The following is a 24,051-nucleotide window of genomic DNA, read 5'->3' on the forward strand; positions in this document are numbered from 1 at the left end:
CTGGGGAAGGCAGGAACCCTCTGCAAGTCTGTGTAACTTCCCACCAACAGCTCTGACCTACCCAGCACTCATCAAGAGCTTCAGTTTGGTTGACTGGAGGCAAGGGTCACTGAAATGAGACATGGTGAGGGTCAGGTAGTGGGCTCCAGAGAGAGAAGAGAGGCTGTAAATATTAAGGCACCCCAAAACACTTTCATTTTTAAGGACTAAAAGAGTTCCATCACTCTTTTTACCTTCCTTATTTAAAAATTGATAATAGTTAACATTTCTGGTTGTTGTGGTAGTTTAACGATGGCCACAGGTTCTTTGCTACTGTTCCCTCCGAGACACAGGACTGTGTCACCTCTTTATGAGTCTGGAAAGGTTCTGTGACCACTTGGCCAGCATAAGATGGTGGAAGTGCTACTATACTTGCCTCAGGGCCCGGGCCTGACTGAAAGGCCCAGCAGCCTCTGCTTCCTGTCTTGGGACTCCTACTTTGGGAGCCATGACCCATAATCTAAGACATGTGATGTCTGTGAGCTTTGCTGAAGATGCCATGTGTGGGAGTTCTAGCCAGTAGTCCTAGCTGATGATCTCCTTCTAGCTGTCTCCACCAATGCTCAGACATGTGAGTAAAGTTCCTTAAAACCAGCCGATTTGCTGGCTGGACACCAAGTGTCCATTAGAGATGCCATGAGGATCACCCAGCCCATCTCTCCCAAATCCCCATCCCAAAAATTGTGAGAGAATATACAATGTTTTTGGTCATTAAATTTTGGAGTCATTTGTTTCACAGCAGTACTTACAGGTCTCAATATGTAACCCAAACTGGCCTCGAACTTTCTAGCCTTCTGCTTCAGCCTTCCAAGTGCTGGATTACAGACCTGTGCCACCATGTCTAGCTCCTAGCTTACTTATTATGTTTCAGATACTGTGCTGGGCATTTTGCTTGCTTTATCTCAGTCACTAGTCACACCATCTCCAAAAACAAGCCTTATTATCATTAATTTTTATAAATGAGGAAACTGAGGCAGAACACCTATGTCGAACCTTCAAAATGATTTATTTGGAGATAGAGCCTTTGAAGAGTAATATAGGTAAATTAGGTAATAAAGGCGGCTTTAGTTCCATAGGGCTGATATCCTCATAAGAAGAGGAAAAGGCATCAAAAATGCGTGCATACAGAGAAGAGGCCATGTGAGGGCATGACAGGAAGGCCCAGGAGAAACCAACCTTGGTGCCCAGCCTCCAGAACTATGAGAGTAAGTTTCTGGTTTAAGACATCCAGTCCATGATATGTTGTGATGGCAGTCCAAGCAGACTAAAATGTTGAGAACGTGTCCCAGTGTCACACCAGTACTGTCCTAGACCATAGCAGGAGAGGCCCCTTCCCTGCACCCAGGGTACTTTAGGGCCCAGGTCTGGTTGTGCCCTTTTCTTCAGGGTGAGGAGGATACCTACTCATAGCTTATGAGACCCTTTGGGTAACACCTCATATACCTGAGACCTAGTTTCCTTCCCAAATGGCACAGAGCCTCCTTCCAGAGAAAGGCACCTCTCTAGGCAGTGTCCCCCTAGAGGTGACCAGAGAATAGGGCATGGAGGTGTAGGGGCAGCCAGATGGGTGCTCTTTGTGGAAATGTCGGTGAACTTGGACTTGAAACTGTGTCTATGTGCATGTATATAGGCTCCTGCAAGGCCAGATAGAATTGCTGGGGGACAGGCAAGGGGCTGGGCCAAGTCCTGGCTGAACTTTCCCAATTCTGCCTCATTCTGGAGTAGAACTCTGCAGAACTCCAGAATTTCAAGTTCAGACCCAGCCTCCCAGATCTTATAAACATACAGGTCAAGGTAGGAACCTGGAACATAGTTCGTCGAACAGTTCATGTGCTTGATTTACAATGTTCAAACACTCAGAGAAATGACATGCGGACCACCCTGGGGACCCTCGATCCAGGCCTGCATGGTACAGCTGAGCAGGGCCTGAGCTGGGGCTGGAGCCCAGGGTTAGCCCACACCAGTGTCTCCACATGAGCTTTTGGCCCAGGAAAGAATGGAGATGGGGAAAGGACAGGCCAAGAGGAGAAGCAAGGTCTGCATTTTGAAGAGTGCTTCTGAGCATGTCAAATCATCTCAAACTCCTTCCCAACGTGGCTGAGAATTGGGCAAACTGTAGGAGGCTGTGTTTGGGGATTCCAGAGGCAGGAGGGGTGGGTAATGGGACCATCCAGGAGGGAGAAGAAGTGCCTTTGAGCCACTTCCTGGGCCCTTCAGGAGAAGCTAATGATGAGGCTGCCACAGGGAAGAGGAGGAGGAGTTGGAGTCTGTCCTACCTTGGGCTTATCCCTGGCCTTTTGTGACCCAAGAACCTCATCCCGTGATGTAGGCTGCAGATGTGAGCTCATGCTTAGGCTGTTTGATGTCACTGCCTGTCACTGGCTGGCACAGATTAGCATGGCTGGGTGTTGCTGGGTGCTTTTTAGTGAGGCATGTATCTTCTGGCCCAAGGAAATTCAGAAGATGTTAGTAATTTAAAGAAAAGAACCAAAGACAGACAGAAACTCTGGAGGTAGGAAATTCTTTTCAAATTCATCTTTCTTCTCGGAGGGGGAGTAGCGGGTATGAATTTGGAGTCTGAGGTTTCTCTAGTCTTCTTGGGGCCATGTGGCAGTGAGCCCTATCCTCTTAGGGCAGCAAGCCCTGTCCTCTTAGACTGCTGCCTCTCTGGCAGAGACCTTGTTTCCTGAGATGGACTTGAGGTCATTTCTTTCCTCTCCTAATGGGAAATTCTGAGCACATGAGGTAAGTGGCCTATGGGTGAGAAGGAATGCGTGGTGTGGTGTGGTGTTGCCACAGTGTCTCCTTCTGCGGGTGCAGTTTGCTGAGATGCAGCTTCCTTGAATAGTGGAGATGGGGCCTCCAGAGCACTTTATAGTTTTCACTTCTTGATTTTCTGGCCACTGTGAGCACCCAATCTGAGGTAGGGCCTGGGCCCCTTTTAACTCAGAGGGAGTGAGGAGTATGGGGGATACCAGTTCCAATGTGGCTTGGCTTAGAGACCCTGATTCATGCCCTGGAGGAGGCGGACACCAGATGGGGTGGGAGACAAAGCTGCTGGCCACCTCCTAGGGAGAAGCTGTTGCTTTGTTTCTCAGCCTTTTTTGGTTTCATCTTTGGGGGTACTAAGGATTAAATTCAAGGCCTCTCACTTACTAGGTAGGCACTGTACTACTTATGTGCCATGCTCCCAGCCCTTTGTGCTTTTTAATTTATTTTTCAAATAGGGTCTCGTGCTTTTGCCCAGATTGGCCTTGGACTATGGTCCTCCTACCTCTGCCTCTGGAATAGCAAGAATCACAGGCACATGCTACCGTGCCCATCAGAAAGAAGTCTTTTTTGGATCCAAACTAGCCATGCAGGGCTTTTGCAAAAAAGCCAGTGGGACAAACCAAATTCCTGGGGTGGCCCTGCTGCCAACACTTGACTTCTACTTGGGTTGTATACCAACAGAGCAAACCTACAGCCTGCTGCAATTTGCAGGAATTCTGTGGAATTTGCCACTCTTTCTCCTGGGTGGGTGGGGGGCTGTGGAGCCAATCTGGGGAGTGTAGGTTGGGGATTTGAAAGAAGGGGTGTTGAGGAGCAGTTGCGTGGTAGCAAGAGTTCTGGCCCAGTTGCTTTCCAGGGAGCCACATGGAAGTTGAATAAGTGACTTGGAAGAGGCTGGAGATGAGGGTTGGGAGGAGTTTTGAGATCACAACCTCAATCTCATCATTGTTGGAGAGGCCACGTTAGTTCTTAGAAGCGCAGAGACAGGGTGTGTCTTTTTCTGCAATACCCTTCAAAAGCATCTCCCCTTCTCTCTTCCCTTACTGGCCACTCATGAAGGTGTGGATTGGCTCCTAGGGCTGCTGTAACAAATCACCACAAATGGGTGGCTGACAAAAACAGAAGTGAACTCTCTCAAAGTTCTGGAGTACAAATGTCCAAAGGCAAGTTGTTGGCTTGGTTGTGTTCTCTCTCAAGGCTCCTGGGAAAATCTTTCTGGTTTCTTCCAGCTTCTGGTTCCTCCAGACAGCTGTTGGCTCATGATCACATGACCAAATGCCTCCATTGTCCCATGGCCTTCTCTCCTCATTCATGTGCCTCTTCTCTGTGTCTCTCCTTTAAAGACAGGTGTCCTTAGATATAGGTCCCACCTGGAGAATTGAAGATGATCTCAGCCTGACATCTTTGGCTTAATTACATATGCAGAATCTTTTTTTTTGGACTAAGGTGACATTCATAAGCTCTGGGAAATAGGACATGGTCATATATTTTGGGGTGGGGGTGGGGAGGCACTATTCAACCCACTACAGAGGTTTTCTGTGGAAGGCACTGGTTAACACTGGAACCGTAAAGTGTATAGAGCTCTCAACTATGTGTAAAGCCCCCTGGTTGGGCCTGACTGCACAGGTGACTTCCTTGGGTCTCAGTCTGCTCATCTGCAGAGTGATCATTGAGAATGGTCTCTTCCTTCACCCACCTCCCTACTGCAAATCCCGTTTGCCCCTCAGCATCTGTGGTGGTAACTTGGGTCCATTCCAGGATTTTCCAAATATGTGTGCTTATGCACACACATACATATTTTATCATAGTAAAATATACTCAGCCCTCCATATCCAGGAGTACTGAATTCATGGATTCAACCAACTTCAGATAGATAATATTAAGAAAAATTTGCATATATATTAAACACAGAGGCCTTTTTCTTGTCATTATTCCCTAAACAATGCAGTATAACAGCTATTTACATAGCATTTACCTTTATCAGGTATTATAAGTCATCTAGAGATGACATAAGGCACATGGGAGGATGTGTGTAGGTTTTATGCAAATACTGCACCGTTTTATATAAGGCATTTGAGCATCCGTGGAGTTTTGAATCTGTGGGGGAGGGGTTCCTAGAAAACCTCTATGGATACCAAGGGATGATTGTATACATAACACAAAATGTACCATTTTAACCATTTTAAAATGTAGTGTACAGTGGCAATAAATATATTCACATTGTTGTGAAACCATTACCATCATCCATTTTATTTTTTGCAAAGATGAAACTGGAGGTTCCTTCCCAGTTTCCTGGGCCCTCAGGGTCACTCACAGGTAATGCTTCATCCTGGAGAACTCTCCGCCATGCATCCACTATTCTTGCTCACTGTACAGAGACATGAAGAGCAGGATCTCAGAAGGGGAGGCTGACAGGTCTGAGCTCCAGGGTGAACCCCAATGTAGCCCTGGTGTGACCCAGTGCTCTGGGAGAGGATGACCCCCTCCCCACTCCTCAAGGTAGGCTCTGGCCTATCTTGTCATCGTGCCATCCCCTTGACATCCACCCAGGTTCTCCTTTTCCTCTAGACAGGTGGTTCTCAAAGGGTAGCCCCTGGACCAGCAGTGTGAACAGCACCCAGGAACTTGCTGGGAGTGAAACTTCCTGGCCTCTACTGCATACCCACTGTTTCAGTCAGCTTTCATTCCTGCAATGGATGCCTGAGATAATCAGCTTATAAAGAGAAAAAAGGTTATTTTGGCTCATGTTTTTTGGAGGTTTCAGTCCACAGCTGCTTCACTTCATTGTTTTAGGTCTGTAGTGAAGCAGTACAACATGGTAGAGCAAAGCTCTCATTTCATGGCCAGGACACAAAAGAGAGAGAGGAAGAGATTGGGGTCCCTCAGTCTCCCAAGGCACACCCCCAATGACCTAAAATCTTCCATTAGTCCCCACCTCTTAAATGTTCCACCACTTCTAACAGTGCCATGCTGGGGAGTCAAGTCTTTAACACATGGGCCTTTGGGGGGACATTTCAGATGCAAGCCATAGCACTCACCAAATCAGAAACAGGATGCTCAGCGTCTGTGTCATCACAGCCCTCCAGGTGATTCCAATTCCAGCTAACGTGAGAGAAGTGCTGCTCTGCATCTGCAGAGAACTCCTGCTTCCCAAGAATTCACGCCTCCTTCCCAGCTTTACAGCTAGAAGCTCTATGAAGAAATAAATCAAGAAGCCAAATGCAGCAAGGTCATCTGGGTGAAGATTGCAAGTGGACCTCTCAAGGACACCTCTCACCCTTGGATTTGTTTGTCCCGCTCAAGTTTGAGAAAATGTAATTAGGAGCCAGCATTAAGGAAAAAAGAACTTCTCATCTAAAAAGTCAGATTTCAATATTTCTTGGAAAACCGTTGGAGTGTCTGACACTCCTGGTACGCCATGCTCTCAGGGGACAGTGGGTTGGAGCCAAACGTGGCCATGTGATGTGATGACACAGGACTCCCCAGTTAGCTCCAGATTACACTCTTCCCCATGGTAGGGAGCTACATCCTTCACTTTCCTCACTGGTTGCTGTACAGATTTTGTGTTTTCAACCCCTGAATGTGAATGGGGACCACAAACTGTAGTCCACTATGATGGCTATCTTTGTGTCAACTTGGCTAGGACACAGGACCCAGACATGTGGTCCAAGAATAGTCTGGATGTTGCTGTGAAGGTCAATTGCATGTAAACTAAACCAAGTAGGCTTTGAGGGAAGTGAATTGTACTCCACAGGAAGGTGGACCTCATACAATCAGATAATGGCCGTAAGGGGAAAAAAAGCCTGACTCACCTAAAGAAAAGGGAATTTGCCTGCACTCTGCCTTCAGACTAGAACTGCTACATCACCTCTCCCTGGTCTCCAGTTTGCTGTCCTCCCTTCCAGATTTGGGGCTTGCCAGCCTCCATAATTGTGGGAGCTAATTCCTTAAAATCTCTCTCTCTCTCCCTCTCATTCTCCTATTGGTTCTGTTTCTCTAGAAAGCCCTAATACGCCAACCCTGTCCGTATTGCTACTTGTGGATAGTTCTGGCCCATCCAGGGAACAAGAGGTGCAGGAATTACTCTACTGTTTGCTGGCAGCTCTTGGGGACATATTTTCCTTGAAGCTAGGCCCTCAGAGATGGAAGCTGCAAAGCTAATGAGCAATGTAATGATATTAATCATAAAAAATAAATAATATAATCAGTAAAACTCCACAATGGCGTTTTTATCATTAACAATATTTGTTGAGTGCTTAGTAGATGGCAGACACTGTGCTCAAGGCTTCCTTCTAATTAAAACCTATTTAATCTGCCTTATGGAGCAGGTACTGTTGTTATCTCACTATTTTACTGATGAACAGTCACAATGTGGAAGTAATGTGCTCAAGGTCACAAGAATAAGATCTGAACCCAGAGTCAGACTTCAGGCCTCATGCTTATAACTATACCACACTGTCTTACTGCAGTGTGAACTTCACCCTGAGTTTTTCAAATGAGAGCATGCAGACAGACCTCTGGGGGTCAAAATATATGAGAACTTGCATTGTGATTCATGCTGTCCTTGCTATGTCCTGCTGCATAGGTTGTGCACTGTTCAACTGTGCTCAGTGGTACAAATGCAAATACCTCTGTGGGCAATGGAGAAAGGTACAGCTGATGGTCCCCATCTATCCTAGAGGTAGAGAGGGCTGGTGGTAGATTCACACAATGGGAATAATGTGTAACAATGAAAAGGAACAAATAATACGTGCAACAATATGGATGAATCTCAAAAAATTGATGAGAAAAAGAAGTCAGGCACCAAAGAGAATACATTTTATGATTCCTTTTATCGTGGAGAAACCTGTTAGACGGCAAGTTAGTCAAGTGAACAAGGTTAACTTCACAAATAAGACATATTGACATCATGACAAGTTGAGGACACACAATGTTTTAATGCAATTCTTGCCAAAAATACATGACCTCACTCCACTTATGAGAAGACATCAGACAAGCCCAAATGGAGGGACATACCACACAATAACTGGCCAGTACTCTTCAAAGGTGTCAAAGTCATGAAAGACGAGAAAAGGCTGAGGCACTAAGAAGAAATAGTGACTAAGTGCAGTGCGAGATCACAGGTAAAATTCTGCAACAGAAAAAGGACATTTTTAGGAGAATGGGTGAAATAAGGTCTGCAGGTTAGTTAACCTATGGCAACTTAAATTCCCCAATGTTGTTTTTCTTGATAATCTTGCTGTGGTTAGGTAAGATTAGGAGAAATTGGCTGAAGAATATAAAAGAACTCTTAGAACTATTTTTGCTGCTTTCCTCTAAACGAAAGTTGAACTAATTTTAAATTCTAAGTTAAAATAAAAAACAGCCCAATAAGCCAGGCAATGAGCTACCTGGCTCCATGTTCTTTTTGCTCAGTGAACCCTGGAAGAGGGCCCTGGGAGCCAAGGTCTTTCTCTGATCACAGGAAGCCCTTCTTTCAGACACGGCACACTTCACCTGGCTTTTCCGGGTTAAAGTTGACCTATGCCTTTGACCAGTTTCCGGCCAGCTGTGAGTGCCGCCATGCTGAACAGAGCTGAGGAGGCCAGTTAGGAATCAGATGTGATAATTTGGTTCCATGGGGATAGGAAACCCTTGGTTCACAGATTCAACTTTTGGGGCTGTTATTACCCTTTGTGGATGAAACTTTCACTCGTGAATGGGTTGGTTGTGAGGCTTTTGTAGAAACATCTAATCACACCCTGCAAGGACATTTTTAAGTTCTTGCTTTCCACAGTGAGACAGCTGCTCTCCCTGATTTCCCAAGAGCACCAGGCTTTGCTGTGGACATGCCAGGGCACTGTGGCAACACTGTGAGTGGCCAGCCTAATGCATCAAGCCAGGGATGCGGGACCTGTTCTTCCAAAAATGTCAATTTGCTGATGTGGAGTAGAAACTAGGCCCTCAGCAATGGGGGCTGCAAAGCTAAAGAGCAATGTAGTAATATCAATCATAATAAATAAATAAATAAGTAAATACAATCAGTAAAACTCCTCAATGCTGTTATCATTAACAATGTTTGTTGAGTGTTCAGTAGATGGCAGACACTGTTCTCGATCTGAACCCAAAGTCAGACTTCAGGGCTCACAGTTTTAACTACTATACGGCACTGCCGTGTTGGAGTGTGGACTTCACCCTGGCAGATCTCTGGGGGTCAAGAGTATGAGGACTCGTATTGTGATTTGGGCCATCTTTGGATCACAGGCTTCTGAGGAGGGTGTCAACTTCTACAAGCAGGGAAATAAGGGGGCAGAGGCTCCTGTCAGTGGCAGGAGATGGGGCCATAGCAGCCTACTGCTCCTCCCCATGACCTCAGCCCTGCCTCCCGCCCCAGACCCTTGCATCTTGTGCCTGGCATCTGAGCCTTCTGGTCCCCAGTGTGCTCTGGATGCTCAGCCAGCAGGGTGCTTATCTCCTTAGGGACCCCTAACTTGACCCAGGGCCTAAAATCCACAGATGAGACCTGGGCTCCAAGGGTTGTTGACCCTCATGGGCTGGGCCTCTACAAGGAATCTGGGTGCCTCACTGGTGAGGGTATTTAAATTGGTCTCCAAGGGAGACACAGATGTCACTTTCTTTCTCCTTTCAACTGCCTAGGACTATGATTTAGAAGAAATGTATGCAGATTCCATGACATGACTACCAGGCCGAGCATCTAGTAGTATATATTTGAACCTTGTGGGTCCCTTTGAGTCTTGGATGTCTTGGGTGGGAGTCCCCTTGATGGACTCTGGACATTGCAAGAAGCAGCTGGGCTCCTCCACTAAGAAATGATTCATGTGCTCTGCTCTATGGAGGCTGAGGCTGGAGCCAAGAGGATTGGAGCCTCTGGAGGGTCTGGGGAGGGGAGTCCTGAGTTTAGCTTGGACCCGAGAGCTGTCCTGATTATGGCTCCCAGGCACCCCTACTACTTACAGCTGCCCATTCTCTTTCCATCCTGTGGACAGCATGAAGCCATGCTGAAACCAGAATTCTTTACAATCGTGGTTCTTTGCTACTTTACTATCAGTCGATGCATAGAGGACAAAGCCACTTTCAGCTTCAGCCTGATGCTTGTGGGGTCTCCAGACCTCACACACCCAGGGGTCTGCCTTCCCATAGGCACATCATCCAAATGCTAGATGACATTTATAGATTGTGGTGTCCCTATTAAGAAGGCGTGACTGTAGAAATAAGAGAATACTTTTAGAAAGGGCCACATCTCTGTACTGTCCAGGGGTGGCCTGTGTGGTCTCCCAGCCATCATAGGAGGGTTGCCTAATACAACCTTCTGCAATGTCCTAAGCACATCTGTGCCATCCACCAGGGCAGCCACATGTGGCTACTGAGCACTCAACATGTGGTTAGCACAAATGAGGAATTCGATTTTTAATTTAATTTAAACTGAATTAATTTAAATGTGAAGAGCCATGAGCAGCACAATGCAGGGGCAGCAGCTTGTGAGCACAGAAAATCCTGACCTTGGGGTTGCTTTGGGACATGGCTGGGTTTGGGGTGGAGGCATGCAGAGTTACACAGAGCCCTCGATGTGTGTCACACACAGGGCCAGAGTCCAGAAAGAAAGCATTGGATCATTTTTCCTCCAACTCAAGTCTTTTCTAGGATGGAGTCCAAGTTGCACAGTTTCATGCCCTGCCCTTTGTCTGTGATGTTGACGGTGACCCTGGTCATCTAGCGCCATCAGAAAGCACTAGCAATTCAGCAGTGCCTGCTCAAGAGCTTTCACAGGAATGACCTCCCTGCCCTCTCTGACACTTGGCTGGGTGGGGAAAGGGGAGTTGTGCTAGTTCTCCCATTGTTCAAAGGAGGAAACTGAGGCTCAGTGAATTCCACTATGCTGCCCAAGCTATCGCAGTGAAAAAAGTGACCCGGGCACTTAGAGTTGTGATTTTCTCCCTCAAAGTCTGGTGCTGCCCAGAAGTTTTCTCTTCTCTCTCTCTGTCAGTTCCAGGATGATCATAACATTCACTGGGGTCTGGTTGTTGAGATGACCTGGAGTTGCAAGGTCGGTGTGGGGAGTTCTGTGCCCTGTCTGGTCCCCTGATGATGGCCTCATGACCATTTGCAGCATCTCTATCCCCACCCCACCCCACCAACGCCATGAGCCTCATGTTAAAAATAACCAAGAGTGACGAGAACTGGGGCTCTTCAGTCAAAAGGATAGCATGTGCTTTTCATTTGCTTCTCTCTCCTCCCCAATTCTCCAGACGTGAATTAAATATGAAAAGTACTTTCTGACTGATGGGTTGGGAGACACCGGGAGGGTTGTCCAACGGGGAAACGACTCTCCAGAGAATTTTTAAACAGCCTCTCAATTCTAAAATCCACACATGTTCCTTAAAGAAGACTTGGAAACACAGACGAATACAAAGAAAAAAAATGCACTGTCACTGTCAGCGTCTTCACTAAACATTTGCTGCATTCCTTTTTAGCTCTTTTTTTTGTGTGCATAAAAATATGTATTTTATGCTGCAGTTATGACTATAGATTTTAGGGGAGCTGTAGATCATGGTGGGAGGAGTCATGTTTTTCCTTGGGTCAAAGGAATAATTTAGATCAGTGCTTTTCAAACGTCTGGGGTCAAGGACCAGTGGTTTGTTTTTTTGTTTTTTTTTTAACTTCATCTTCTTTTCTTTTTAATTGCCAGCCAATCACTGAGCACATGTGATCAGGACGTAGCACACTATGTGCCACACACCACGTGGGTTCTCCTTGTCACCCCAGCTGGGTTGTGGAGTCCTCCAGACGCTTGCACGGATGCCACTTTAATGTCAAATTGCTCTAAAAGTTTCTACTTTTTCTTTTCTTTTTTTGGCATTACTGGAGGTTCAATTCAGGGCCTCATGCTTGCTCAGCCACTTGAGCCACACCCCAGTCCCCAAACTCTGAACATTTCTAGATACTCGCTCTGCTTTCACACTTTCTTCCTGGTGGCACTGGTCTGAATCAGGACCACAAATAACAAATAATCCTGCCTACCCCTTGATTTGAGCTAAGGATGGATTCTACATTTTTAATGGTTGGGGGGAAAAAATCAAAAGAGAAAAATAGCTTATGGCATGTAAAAATCCTATGAAATTCAAATTTTAAAAATTCAAAATTTAAAAACATCAAAAGTCAACTTAAAAAGGTTGTATTGAAACACAGCCACTCTTGCTCATGCATCAATGACAGGGTTGAGAGATTGTGGCACAGACCATCATGGCCTGAAAAGCCCAAAATATTTACTAGAAAAGGTTTGCTGGACCCTAATCTAAATCAATGGCTCCTAACTTTGCTGCCTGTCCAAATCATTGGAGAACTTTGAAAAAAATATATATATATAGCTTACAGGAACTGTGTACTTTCAAAGTGCTCTACCCAAGGTGGTTTTGGAGGTCAGGGGCTCTGGGAAGGAGGCCAGGTGTTCTCTAGGCTGAGCTCCCAGGGCTGGTCCTGCTACCCTGGGCAGCCTCCTTGGGGACAAAGCCCCTGGTGTCCTAGGCTCTGAAACAACATTCCCTGCCTTGCTGGTCCGGCCCTTCCCTGGCACACAGCTGACACTCACCAGCCACATTGTGGCCTGAAGCTCTCTGCTGCAGTTAGCCCTCTGCCCAAAGGGCCCAGGGGCTTCCCTGCTGCCACCCCCAGCCCAGTCCTCTTCCTCTCTCCCCAGCTTTGGATTGCTAGAATTCTTGGCCTGCCTGTGTCCTCTAGGCCCTGTGGCCAGGCACACCCCGTCTGGGCCCCACGTCTTTCCTACTCTTGGTTCTGTTTCTGGCATCAGAACTGGAGTCCTGAGCCAACCGCACACATGGCCTGAGCCGTTGTATGGGGGAGTTGAGAGGAGTGAGTGGGGAGAGGGATGGGAAAAGCGGCCGGCTCTGGTTCATCTCTTTCCTGAGTTCCTGCCTCACTCCTCCATCTTTATATTTCTGACTCTTCCCTTCTCACCTACCCCTTCCCTTTTTTCCTCCCCCACCTTCCCCTGCTTTCTCAACTTTCCTTGCATTCTTTCCCCTCCCCCTGGAGTGTTCAGAAAGTCAGGCCCACTGCTTCTAGGCACAGCTGAATAGTACCTGCTCTGCAATGGGACACTGTCATGGTGGCTTCTTTGCTGGCAGCTACTGGGGCCGCTGAGCTGGACATGTGCAGTTTATGGATGAAATGTGCTCAGTTCCCACCCTCAGCATGTGCTCATGGTTTACCCATCAGCCAGACAGGCCACAAGCAACGTCATGTGTGGGTGGTTGCTGTGGACGAGATTTTTATTTTTTAATGGACAAATAATAATTGTGTATATTTATGGAGTACAATGTGATGTTTTGACATAGGTTTACATTGTGGAATGATTTTATCAAGCTCAGTAACCCTCATTGACTCACTCAGGAATTTTTTATAATGAGAACATTTAAAATTGACTCTTTTAGTAATTTTGAAACATACAATGTTATTACTAATTGTAGTCTCGGTGCTGCGCAATGTATACCCTTAACTTTGTACACTTTGATCAACTTCTCCCCCACTCCCCACTGCAGCCCTTACCCTGCTAATTATCCTTCTGCTTCCTGTCACTATAGGCTCAATTTTGTAAGATTCTATGTTTTTTTATGCAGTACTGAGTTTTGAACTGAGGGCTTCATGCTTGCTAGACAGGCACTCTACCACTTGAGCCATCTCCCCAGCCTTGCTTTAGTTATTTTCCAGATAGGGTCTTGCATTTACGCCTGGGCTGGTCTGGACCACAATCTGCCTTCTTACATTCCCATATAACTGGGATGACAGGCATGTAATACCATGCCATGCCAGCTTTTTTTAATTGGTTGAGATGGGGTCTCATGAACTTTTTGCCTGGGATGGCCTCAAACCATGATTCTCCTGAACTCTGCCTTCTAAGTAGCTAGGATTGCAGGGAGAGCTAGTGTGCCTGGCTGTAAGATTCTAAAGTGAATGAGATCATGTGGCATTTGTCTTTCTGAGCATGGCTTATTTCACTTGGCACAATGCCCTCAATTTCACCTATGTTGTCACAAATGGCAGAATCTTCTTTTTAAAGGCTAAATAGTATTCTGTTATATATACATATACATATACATATATATATATATATATATATATATATATATATATATCTCACTTCTCCTTCATTCTTGTTAGTAGCTGCCCAGGTTGATTCCATATCTTAGTTATTGTGCCTATGGATGCAATGAACATGGCAGTGTAGATGTCTCTTTGAGATGCTGATTTCAATTCAGTCGGATATATATAAACCCAGGAGTGAGATTCCTGGATAACATGGCAGAGTTATTTTTAGTTTTTTGAGGGACCTCCATACTGTTCTCCACTAACTTACATTACCACCCACAGAACCACAGGCAATTTTAACAGTACCCTAAAGGATGACCTAGAGTAAGGACAGGGTACTGGGCTGGGCAGCACCCAACAAGACCCTAGCCTGGCTATGGAGAGTCAGGGGAGCATCTAGGAGGAAGTCAGTCAATCAGCACAAGGGAGCCAAGACAGATGCAAGCTGAAGAGTGTCCACAGAAATGCGAATGGTAGGTGTGTGCAGGAGCCCCAAAAATAAGCATGCCCCAAAATAAGACCCACGAAAGCGTCATAAGTGAGGGAGGTTGTGATCTGACTTACACTTCTGAAATTTCACCTGAAAATTCACATCTAGGGTATAAACCTGAGGTGGCCAGTCTAAGACAGGAAGGCAACTCTGATCCACGGGGCTGTGTGGCTCTGGAGAGAGATCATAGCAAATAGCATCACAATGACAGAAATGTGAGAAGAAATCACATGGCAAGACATGGAGTAGAGTACGCTTTATAACAACTATCAGTAACTGACTAATATACCACCATGCAGATAGCCATACCAGAAATTCAAAGTCATCCTCCACTAATGCCTTTCCCCCATGCTTTGCTTCCAGTTCTACACCTAGTTCAAAACTGCCCCCTCCTATTCAAGGGAGATGCCAGCACCATGTTCTTAAACCCCCAGAACTGTGAGCTAAAGAAATCTGTTTTCCTTATAAAGCACCCAGCCTTAGTTATTTTGTTTCAGCAGTATAAGACCAACTAATAGTTATCAAGCTACAACGAGAACATAGATATTGAGAGGAAATTGGCAGCTCCTACCACATCCAGCAACTTTTCCCCCCAAATCAGAAAGGCAGTGTAATATAGCAGAAAGAACCCTGCATTGGACTCAGGGTCCATGGACTTATTTCCCCGTTCTATTGCCCATCACAGCAAAGTCGTACAGTTTCTCCAAGCCTTCAGATCCTCTTCTGCAAAGTGGACTACTGAGCATATTTGCCTTCCAGCATTGTCAAAATGACTAAGCAGGACTAGGAACTCTACGAATTATAACAAACTACACAAAAATTAATAATTATTTGTAGTAAAATTGAAAATACAGCAAATACCTGCTTGGATTTGAAGAGACCACTGGGTGGATGGGTACTTTCCACCTGGATCACTTCCCCATCCCAGCAGGTGGTGCAGCGTCTCACCAGGTGTAGGTGGAGGGTGGGAGTGAGCAGGACTCAGGGTGTGGAGTCAGCCTCTGTTACATGAAAAAATACCTGAGAGAATCAACTTTTAAGGAGGAAAGGTTTATTTGGGATCACAGTTTCACAAGTTTCATCGCAAGGTTTCTTGGCCTGTTGCTTTGAACCTGTGGCAGCACAGTACACCATAGTGGGAGCTTGTGGTAGAGGAGATGTGTTCACTTCAAGCAGCCAGGAAGTGAAATAGAGAGCAAGAAGCTAGATTCCAGTATACCCTTCAAGTGCATGCCCTCAGTGAACTAACTTCTTTCACCAGGGCCTGCCTACTAAGGGCTTTCCACCTCCCAATAGGGCCTTAGGTTGAGGATCACGCCTTTAAGACATGGGTCTTTGGGGGAGACATTTTAGAGCTAAACATTAGTACAGAGTATCTTATCCATCAGGGATGGTACCTACCTTGGGATAATGTTCACCTGTGGGTAATCCTCTCGTGAGAGGATTCTCAGCTCCTCCAGCGGGCTCTGCTGTATAACAGACAATTGCTACAAAGCCCACTGGCTAAAAGCAACAACTCATTACTCTCTCTCCTGGTTCCAGGGACTGCCTGGGCTCACCAGGGCAAGGTTCACTGGGATCTCCCTTATGGCTCCTGTTGGGTGTCACTGGGACTGTAGTCAACTGAGGCTCTCCTGGCTTTGACTTCTGAGAGGCTCCCCACGTGGCTGGCAGCTGATGTCGAAATATTAGCCATTGACCCCAATCCCTTCACGAAGTGTCTGCATGTGACATGGGCTTCTCACAGCAAAGCGGTGAGGTTCTGAGCAGGAATGTCCCCAAAACAGATGCTTCAAGAGGAAGAAAGAAAAAGCTGTCACTTCTCTTATAAGCTAGAGTAAAACTGGCATGTGTTCCTTGTGCCCAGAGTCAACAGGGTAGGTAAGCAGACTTCCCCTCTGTGAGGGATGGCATGCTTGTAAGGAAGGGTGGGAATGGTGGCAGTGTTTTAGACGCCAGCTTCCACATCTACCCTGGCTATATATTGAGATCGCCTGAGTGATGAAACCCAGAGGCCAGGTGCACCCCCCAGAGACTGCTGTAGCTGGTGACCTGGGTATCCAGGAATTTAAATCTCCCAATGTCGTTCTACTTTGCAGCCGAGGTTGAGAGCCATTCTCTTATCCCAACCCTAAAAAACAATCAGATGACCAGGGAGGGAGAGAAAGCAAGGCTGGGCCCATGAAACCTGCTAGGTAAACAGTCACACATTTAGGACACTCTGCTCCTCTATTAGCTTTTCATCACTGTAATGAAATACCTGTGACAATCAATATACAGAGAGAAAAGGGTTATTATTGCTCATAGCTTTGGAGGTTCCAGTCTAAGATTGGGTGGACCCATTGCTTTGGGACTCTGGTGGCTACGCAGATAGTAGTGGCTGGGAACATGTAGTACAGCAATCTGCTCACCTTATGGCCAGGAAGCAAAGAGGAGGAAGAAGAGACCAGGGTCCCCCAGTCCCCTTTGGGGACACATCTCAAATGACCTAAGGACCTTCCATTAAGCTTTACCTCCTAAAATTTCCACCACCTCCCAACATTGCCATATTGAGGCAGGTTCAAGACCCAAATTATAAGCTAAGTATAGTGGTACATACTTATAATCCCAGCATTCAAGAAGCAAAGGAAGGAGGATAGTGAGTTGGAGGCCACCTGAGCTATGTAGCAAGTTCAAGGGTAGCTGGACCTTGTCTCGAAAACCCAGCCAAACCAAACCAAAAGAAACAAACAAACAAAAAGGATTGGGGATGTAGTTCCATGGTAGAGGACTTACCTGGCATGCACAAAGCACTGGGTTCATTCCCACCATTGTGAAAAAAAAAAAGAATAAGAACCAAACTCTAGCCACCCTCTTCCCTGTGTTGATTTGGTTTCCATGAGACTTTCTGCATTTCAGGACTCTAATGGTGGAAGAACAGAGCAGCACAGGGGCCAAGGTGGAAGGTGTTGTTCTTAAGTGTGGGTGGGGCCAGCCTGGTTTATAAAGCAACCCAGACATCTGCTTGATCCCAGGCTTTTACTCTTAAATTGATAGTTTGGCCAGTTTTCCCCATTGCCGTCACCAGAAATCACATTGTGTTAGAACATGGTACAACTTCTCACATAAAGGCCCTAAGTCCCCCAGGTAGAGTGTTAGGGGTCATTCTGCCTGCCAGTAGTTAATATACCTGTTCCCCCAAATGGGTAGTGCCTACAAGAAGGTCTTAAACACTCTCATTTCAGAAGCATGCTCATGAATATTCATGGTTATGCCTACTAGCCTCACACATTAGAAATACTGTTTATTCCTAAGGCTAATGAGCTCTTAAATTTCCTTCATGAAGGAGATAGAGGTTTTATTTTTCTGGATAATTTATTTTTGGTGCCTGTCCATTTTGTGGAAGGGAGCTTCCCGTTAAGACCCTGGGCACATTTCAAGAGCAGAGTGGGGTTAGAAACAGTCCATGTCCCAAGGGGCTGCCCAGCCTTGTGGTCACATTAATGAAGGCTATGCCAAGAGCTGGGAGGCTGTGGGACAAGAAGGTCACTGTGAGCCCAGGTCCCAGGGAGCTCATGTCTAATGGAAACCACATAGTCAACACCCTGTGAAATGCACAAAGTTGTGCAAGAAAAAATTCACAGAAGTGCAAATGTGGACAGTGCTCCCTCAATAATTGGAGGCTCTCTTAAGACATCTTGACCAATGAGCTGTGAGACATCTGAATCCTGTTATCCTCTGCTGAAGGAGCTCAGGAGAGGGGGGCTATCCCTTCTCTTACTCTTATTTTTGCCCAGCTCAGGCTATTCAATGGGTCTGCCTTCAATTCATCCACATTGCTTCTCCCTACCTGCCACCTGCACTGATCTCATTGGTCCTCAGCTCCATTCCTGCACTCTGTGCTCTGCTCTCTGCCAGAGGGGCTGGAGTCTGCAGGTGGTGTTTCCCAGGTTGCTCTTGCCAGTTGGCATGCTGAGATTGTCAGTGGGATGCACTGGACAGGTACTGGAAGGCAGCAGAGGGGAATGTGACCTTGCTCTTTTCCTAGGACAGTTCCCAGGTTCCTGCTATGGCCTGGGTGGTCCAACAGCTTTGCCCTGTTATCCCATCTAGGTTCAAAGGTACTTGTGGCTTCTGCATTTTTAATCTCTCAGTATCTTTATCTTTCTCTGTTTACTCTGCCAGCTCTTCCAATACTGTAGTTCCGCCTTATCTGCAGGGAATATGTTCCAAGATATTCTGTGCATGCCTGAAACCACTGATAACACTAATCTGAAAGACATCATGTGTTTTTCCATACACAAATACCCTATGATACAGTTTTATTTATAAATTAGGCATAGTAACAGACTAACAACAATAACTAGCAAAAGAGAACATTTATAACAATACATTGAAGTAAAAGTTATTTAAAACTTAAAAATTATTTATTTCTGGAATTTTCTATAATATTTCCAGGTCACTGTTGCCCATGGGTGACTAAAAACACTGAGAGCAAAACCACAGATATGTGGGACGACTGTACCTTGGTAACCAATTCCTTGTATTAAGTTCCTTCTGTTTGAAATAACCAAGGAAGTTCCTGTTTCCCTGAGTGGACACTGCCAGAGACAGTTTTAGGGGATTGCCAGAGTTGCATAAAAATTTATGTCTCTCTCAAGAGACAATCATATTTGGGCAAGGCTATACTGTCCTTTTCAGCATGCTATACTTCCTCAGCCCTCCAGCAAATGCCTGTTCTCCTATCCTGTGGTTTCCAGCTCTGTATCCATCCTAGTTTCTCTATTCTGAAACATGTCATTTTGCTACTGCCTGTTTCAGCTATGACCAATCCAGGACAAGGACAGGAGGACTTTTACTTCTTTCCATCTCAACACCAGCCTTCATGAGATTAACCTGCTGTTTTAGTCAGCTCAGGCTGCTGTAATGAAACACCAGAGATTATAGTTCTGGAAGCTGGGAAATCCAAGGTCAAGGTGCTAGCTGATTCAATTTCTAGTGAGGACTCTTCCTGGTTTACAGATGGCTGCCCTCTTGCTGCATCTTCATGTGGCAGAGAGGGAGAGAGAGAGGGAGAGACAGAGGGAGGGAAAAGGAGGGAGAAGAGGGAGGGGAAGGGGGGAATTGAGAGAGGTAGAGAGAGAGGGAGGGGAGGAAAGAGGGAGAGAGGGAGAGAGGGATAGAGAGAGAAGTCTGGGATTTGATTGAACTCAAAGCCTGTGCTTGCTAGGTAGGTGCTCTGCCACTTGAACCATGCTGCTCCCTTTCATTATCTAATCTAACCCTAATTACCTCCAAAGACTCCACCTCCAAATATCATCACATTGGGGTTTCAGCATGCATGTAGAGGGACATAGGCACTCAGTTACCAGGGTCTCTGATCCTGGGCATCCACCTCACATTGCTAACACGTGGAACTATCCCATGTGCCTTTGTCAGTGTGCGCTTGATAAGCCTTCACTTTCCCATCTCACACTGAGGAGTTGTTTTTGCTTGTTTCTGTTTCTGGTCCTTTCTCTAGATTGTGACACTAACCCCCATTAACTCACATGGCAGTCTGGTCAGCCATTGTTCAGAGAGCTCATGGTGGCTCTTCACTCCAATTTCCAGAATACTTCTATTGCTCCTGGTTTCCCATCTCCTGTGAGTCCGCCAGGTATGGCCTCTACTTCGAAGTCATCACTGATTTACAGTTATTGAATAGAAGCTGACAATCACCAGATTATCAATCAACAATCATTACCCATTTCAGGTCACTTTGCAACAAGACCTTGAATATTCTGGGCCCAACTTCTAGAGTCATAACTGCCCGCCACCCTTTGCCAGGTGTTCATTGTTTCAACTCCCTCAGGGCAGGTACAAGCAGGAAGGGGCTGCAGCACCCAGGTCTGGACAAGAGGAAATCAACTAGGGGATTTCTGCAGTTTCCCTTTGCGATGGAAGAAAGAGCTGCCTTACTTTGGGCCCCCTGGCATTGCAAGGCCAATAGTGTTTTGGGAACGAAATCCCAGTAAACACTGTAGGTGAGTGGTGTAGGGAGTTAACACAGGTGCATAACAGAGCACCTCCTGCTGTGGGTGGCTGGAGTTCCTTGAGGCAGAGGCAACTGGGGCCAATAGGAAAAGGGGACCAGGAACTAGAGAAAAGGTTAGATCAAAAAGAATTAACCTAGAAGGTAACACACACGCACAGAAATTAATGTGAGTCAACTCCCTGTATAGCTATCCTTATCTCAACCAGCAAAAACCCTTGTTCCTTCCTATTATGGCTTATACTCTCTCTACAACAAAATTAGAAATAAGGGCAAAATAGTTTCTGCTGGGTATTGAGGGGGTGGGGGGGAGAGGGAGGGGGTGGAGTGGGTGGTAAGGGAGGGGGTGGGGGCAGGAGGGAGAAATGACCCAAGCGTTGTATGCACATATGAATAATAAAACAATAAAAAAAAAAAAAAAGAAAGTTGATGGCAAAGACAGCCCAAGAAACTTACCAGTTACAACCACCTGGCAAGTGAAACATTGTCTTAAGTCTTGCTCCAAGGGAACTCTAGATCATACCTTAAATAAATGTTTGTTAATAAGTAGATGAATGGGACTCTGAATGGTAAGACGGATGGGTGTAGCTTCAATTTCTTCATGATTAGATTCTTTTCCCTTATGCCTAATAGATATCTATTTTAGGCTTTCTGGATTTTCTTGCTTTGTTGTCTGATCCCACATTAAAACATCACTTGACACTAATTGTTGACTTTCAGATCCTCTGTTTTCTGTTCTGCAATTGTTCAAAGGTCACTAATAAAATCTTGGCCAATTTATTAATAGTTGCAGCTATTTTTGCTTCTGCTAGCAGCTCAGCTCTGTGTAACTCTGGAAACTAAGTGACATCGTTTTCCTCTGGTGTCCATCAATAGAGGCTGGTGCAGGGGGAAAAGAGTTAGGCAGAGCATGACTTTTGTCAGGAAAAGTGATTTTTCCAGGTAGGTACAACTGAAAATGTCCCCTTCTCCTCAGGACTTTTTGGTTGCAAGTGACAGAAATCTGACTCAAGTACATACAAAGGGAATGTGTTGGCTCTGGTGATCACAGATTCCAAAGGTAAGCTTGCTTCAGGTATAGCTAGCTCTGGTGATTTGACCATTCTCTCTTCTGCTTTCTTCTCTTTTCCTCTTTCTTTCTTTCTCCCTTTCTCATTCTCTCTCTCTCTTCTCACATACAGACACACATCTCATCCTTTCTCTATGTGCCTTTATTCTGCTCTGTGGATGGCAGACATCCACACCCCATCCTTCTAGTTTAGGATCCTGATTTGCAAGCTTCCAGTATCCTCCCTGTATCAACCTCAGGGAGGACTCTGATTGGATTTACCTGAGCCAATCACAGTGTCCAAGAGAATGGAATAATCTGATTGGCTATCCTAGATCAATGCTCACGGTAGTGATGTGATAAGGATGGGGCTTGGGTGTCATGATTTCCAAACCCAAGAGGACTGTGTCATGAATAGGATCTCCCAAAGCAGCCAGCAGAAGGGATTAGGACTGCATACTGGACAGACAGAGGCCATGGCCACTTCCTCTTCCTGCTCATTGATAGTCTCTAATTGCACCATCAGAACCCCCACACCCTATAACTGCCAGTATCTTTAACCCTCTCACCTCTTTCTGTGGTGTAAGGGGCTGGAGGTGTGCTCACATGTTCTCACTCCCTTTTCCAAGTATGAGAATATCCCAGTTTGGGATGCCTCTGAGGCAAGGACTTGGGCATAGGTAGCTTATTCCAGGGTGCATGGGGAGGGAAGGAAGGAAAATCAATAAAGAGGTGTGTTAATAAGACAAGGAAACAGGGCTCAAGTTCCTCTGGTGCCCTTCTGAGAGGCTATATAAAGTCTGGTCACACCAAACAGTATCTCAAAATTGTATTCTGTCCTCACTGCTTGTGGGCTGCCCCGGCAGCTCTTGTTGGCCCCTCTGGCCTGTTTTGAATGTGGCCAAGCACTCCATGAAGGAAGGGCAGGAGCCTAGAGACCACCCTCACACTGAAAGCTGTAGGTGCTCAGGTAGTCAGCCCTTGGCATGGCCTGGGCTGTCCACTGAAGCTGTAAGTGCCCCCAGAGTAGGCCTGAGGCATGTGGCCTTCTGCTGGCCTGTTACCTACTGGGCCACAGCTCCATGTCCCAGCCAAGCACACTGAGGCTTGAACAACTTCAAGGCTCAGATACCAGACATACTCCAAAGTGGATACTTTAATTTTTTAAAAATAAAATGACTATGGTGGGGGGAGGTGGCACAAACAATGTATACACAGGTAAGTAAATGTAAAAAGGTAAAATAAAAGGAGAAAAAAAAAGTGGCTAGTTTACAGAACTTTCTCCCCAAAGTTCTGCCTGCTCTTGTTGAGAGTTTGTTGCTGCAGCTGCTTATTAATTGATCTTAGTGAAGAGCCTGAAAGTCATTAGTCCTGACCACTTAGAATCTTCCAAAATAAACACATGGAGAGAAAGGCTTCAGAAAGCTCTGTGCACTGGAGGTCAGCTTCCGCTCTGGGGGGCTCAGGGGACAGGGGCCACAGAGCTGGGGAAGTGTTTCCTGCTGAGTGGGAAGCCCCAGTTATGCAGGGTGCTTCATTCCCTATGAACAAAGACCTAGCCAGCTGCTCTGCCTGGAAGCCAGCCTCTTAATCTCTCACACATCACAAATAAGATTTTTTTTTAATAGGCATGAATGCCTTTAAACATCAATTCTCACAAATCAAGGACTGAGGCCCTGGGTTCTGTCACTTTGCTCTCAAGGGAAATGAGGCACAAAATGGTCTGGACAAATCATTTGGCTTAGATGTGTGGCCATGAGGCAATGGGATGATGCAACTTTCCATCTTTCTGCAGAGTAATGTGGAGAGGCCAGCTGACAATAGCTCCCTGGTCACAGCTGTGTGGCCCTGGGAAGGTCACTTAACCTCTCTGGGATCTAGATGTTTGCATATAACATGAGGGCTAATCAAAGTGCTGGTGCTGCCCCTCTCCTTTTCCTGTCCAAGGCACAGGATGTTATTCAGTGATGGCACTTTTGCTCCCGGCTAGGAGTTGGCTGCAGAACCCTTCTCAACACAGTCAGCCAGGGAGTTGCTATGGAGCAGCCAGGATGTATGGGTTGAAACCTATTTGCTATGCTAAAATTCCTTCTAACCTCTTGGATTCTGGGAACATGTAAACCAGGGGTCCATAAGCTACACCCACAGGCCAAATCTGGCCCTCTGCCTGTTTGTGTAAATAAAATTTTACTGGAACACAGACCCATTTATGTACTGTGTCTGTCACTGCTTCCATGCTACAATAGCAGAGTCAGATGATTGTGATAAGAGATGGTGTGGCCTGCAATATCTAAAATATTTATTATCAGGTCCTTTATGGAAGAGTTTGCCACCCCAGGACATCTTAAATCTTCCTCTCTCCCTCTAAATTTTTCTTCCAGGCCATGAGTGACACTCCTCTTTGTTCCTGAGTGCCCTGTGTGGCTGTGCAATGTTCTAGGTGTGGGCCCTTGGCATCCGTGAGTCAGGAGAAGAGAAGGAGAACAACTAGAGGGGAAACACAGGGAGTGAAAATATTGGTGAGTGGCAGGAGGATGGGTGGGAAGAGGTGGGTGAGGAACTAGGGTTATGTTCTTGCAGAAGGGGTGA

General features: G+C 46.1%; 1 long non-coding RNA gene across 2 annotated transcripts; it reads right to left on the reverse strand.

Annotated features, from left to right (window-relative positions):
• Positions 1-969: 969 nt before the first annotated feature.
• LOC141423354 (uncharacterized) lies at positions 970-15,988 on the reverse strand. 2 transcript variants are annotated; one of them, XR_012448158.1, is made up of 7 exons: positions 15,806-15,988; positions 15,266-15,405; positions 14,479-14,577; positions 7,828-7,942; positions 5,850-6,003; positions 5,031-5,179; positions 970-4,181 (listed from the first exon to the last, which is right to left on the reverse strand). It is a non-coding gene; the product is annotated as an uncharacterized lncRNA (long non-coding RNA). The 2 variants fall into 2 exon arrangements; XR_012448159.1 differs by lacking the exon at positions 7,828-7,942 and having other exon boundaries at positions 15,806-15,985.
• Between the last annotated feature and the right edge of the window lie 8,063 nt (positions 15,989-24,051).

The sequence above is a fragment of the Castor canadensis genome, chromosome 5 (assembly GCF_047511655.1).
Source record: "Castor canadensis chromosome 5, mCasCan1.hap1v2, whole genome shotgun sequence".
Taxonomy (NCBI): Eukaryota; Metazoa; Chordata; class Mammalia; order Rodentia; family Castoridae; genus Castor; species Castor canadensis.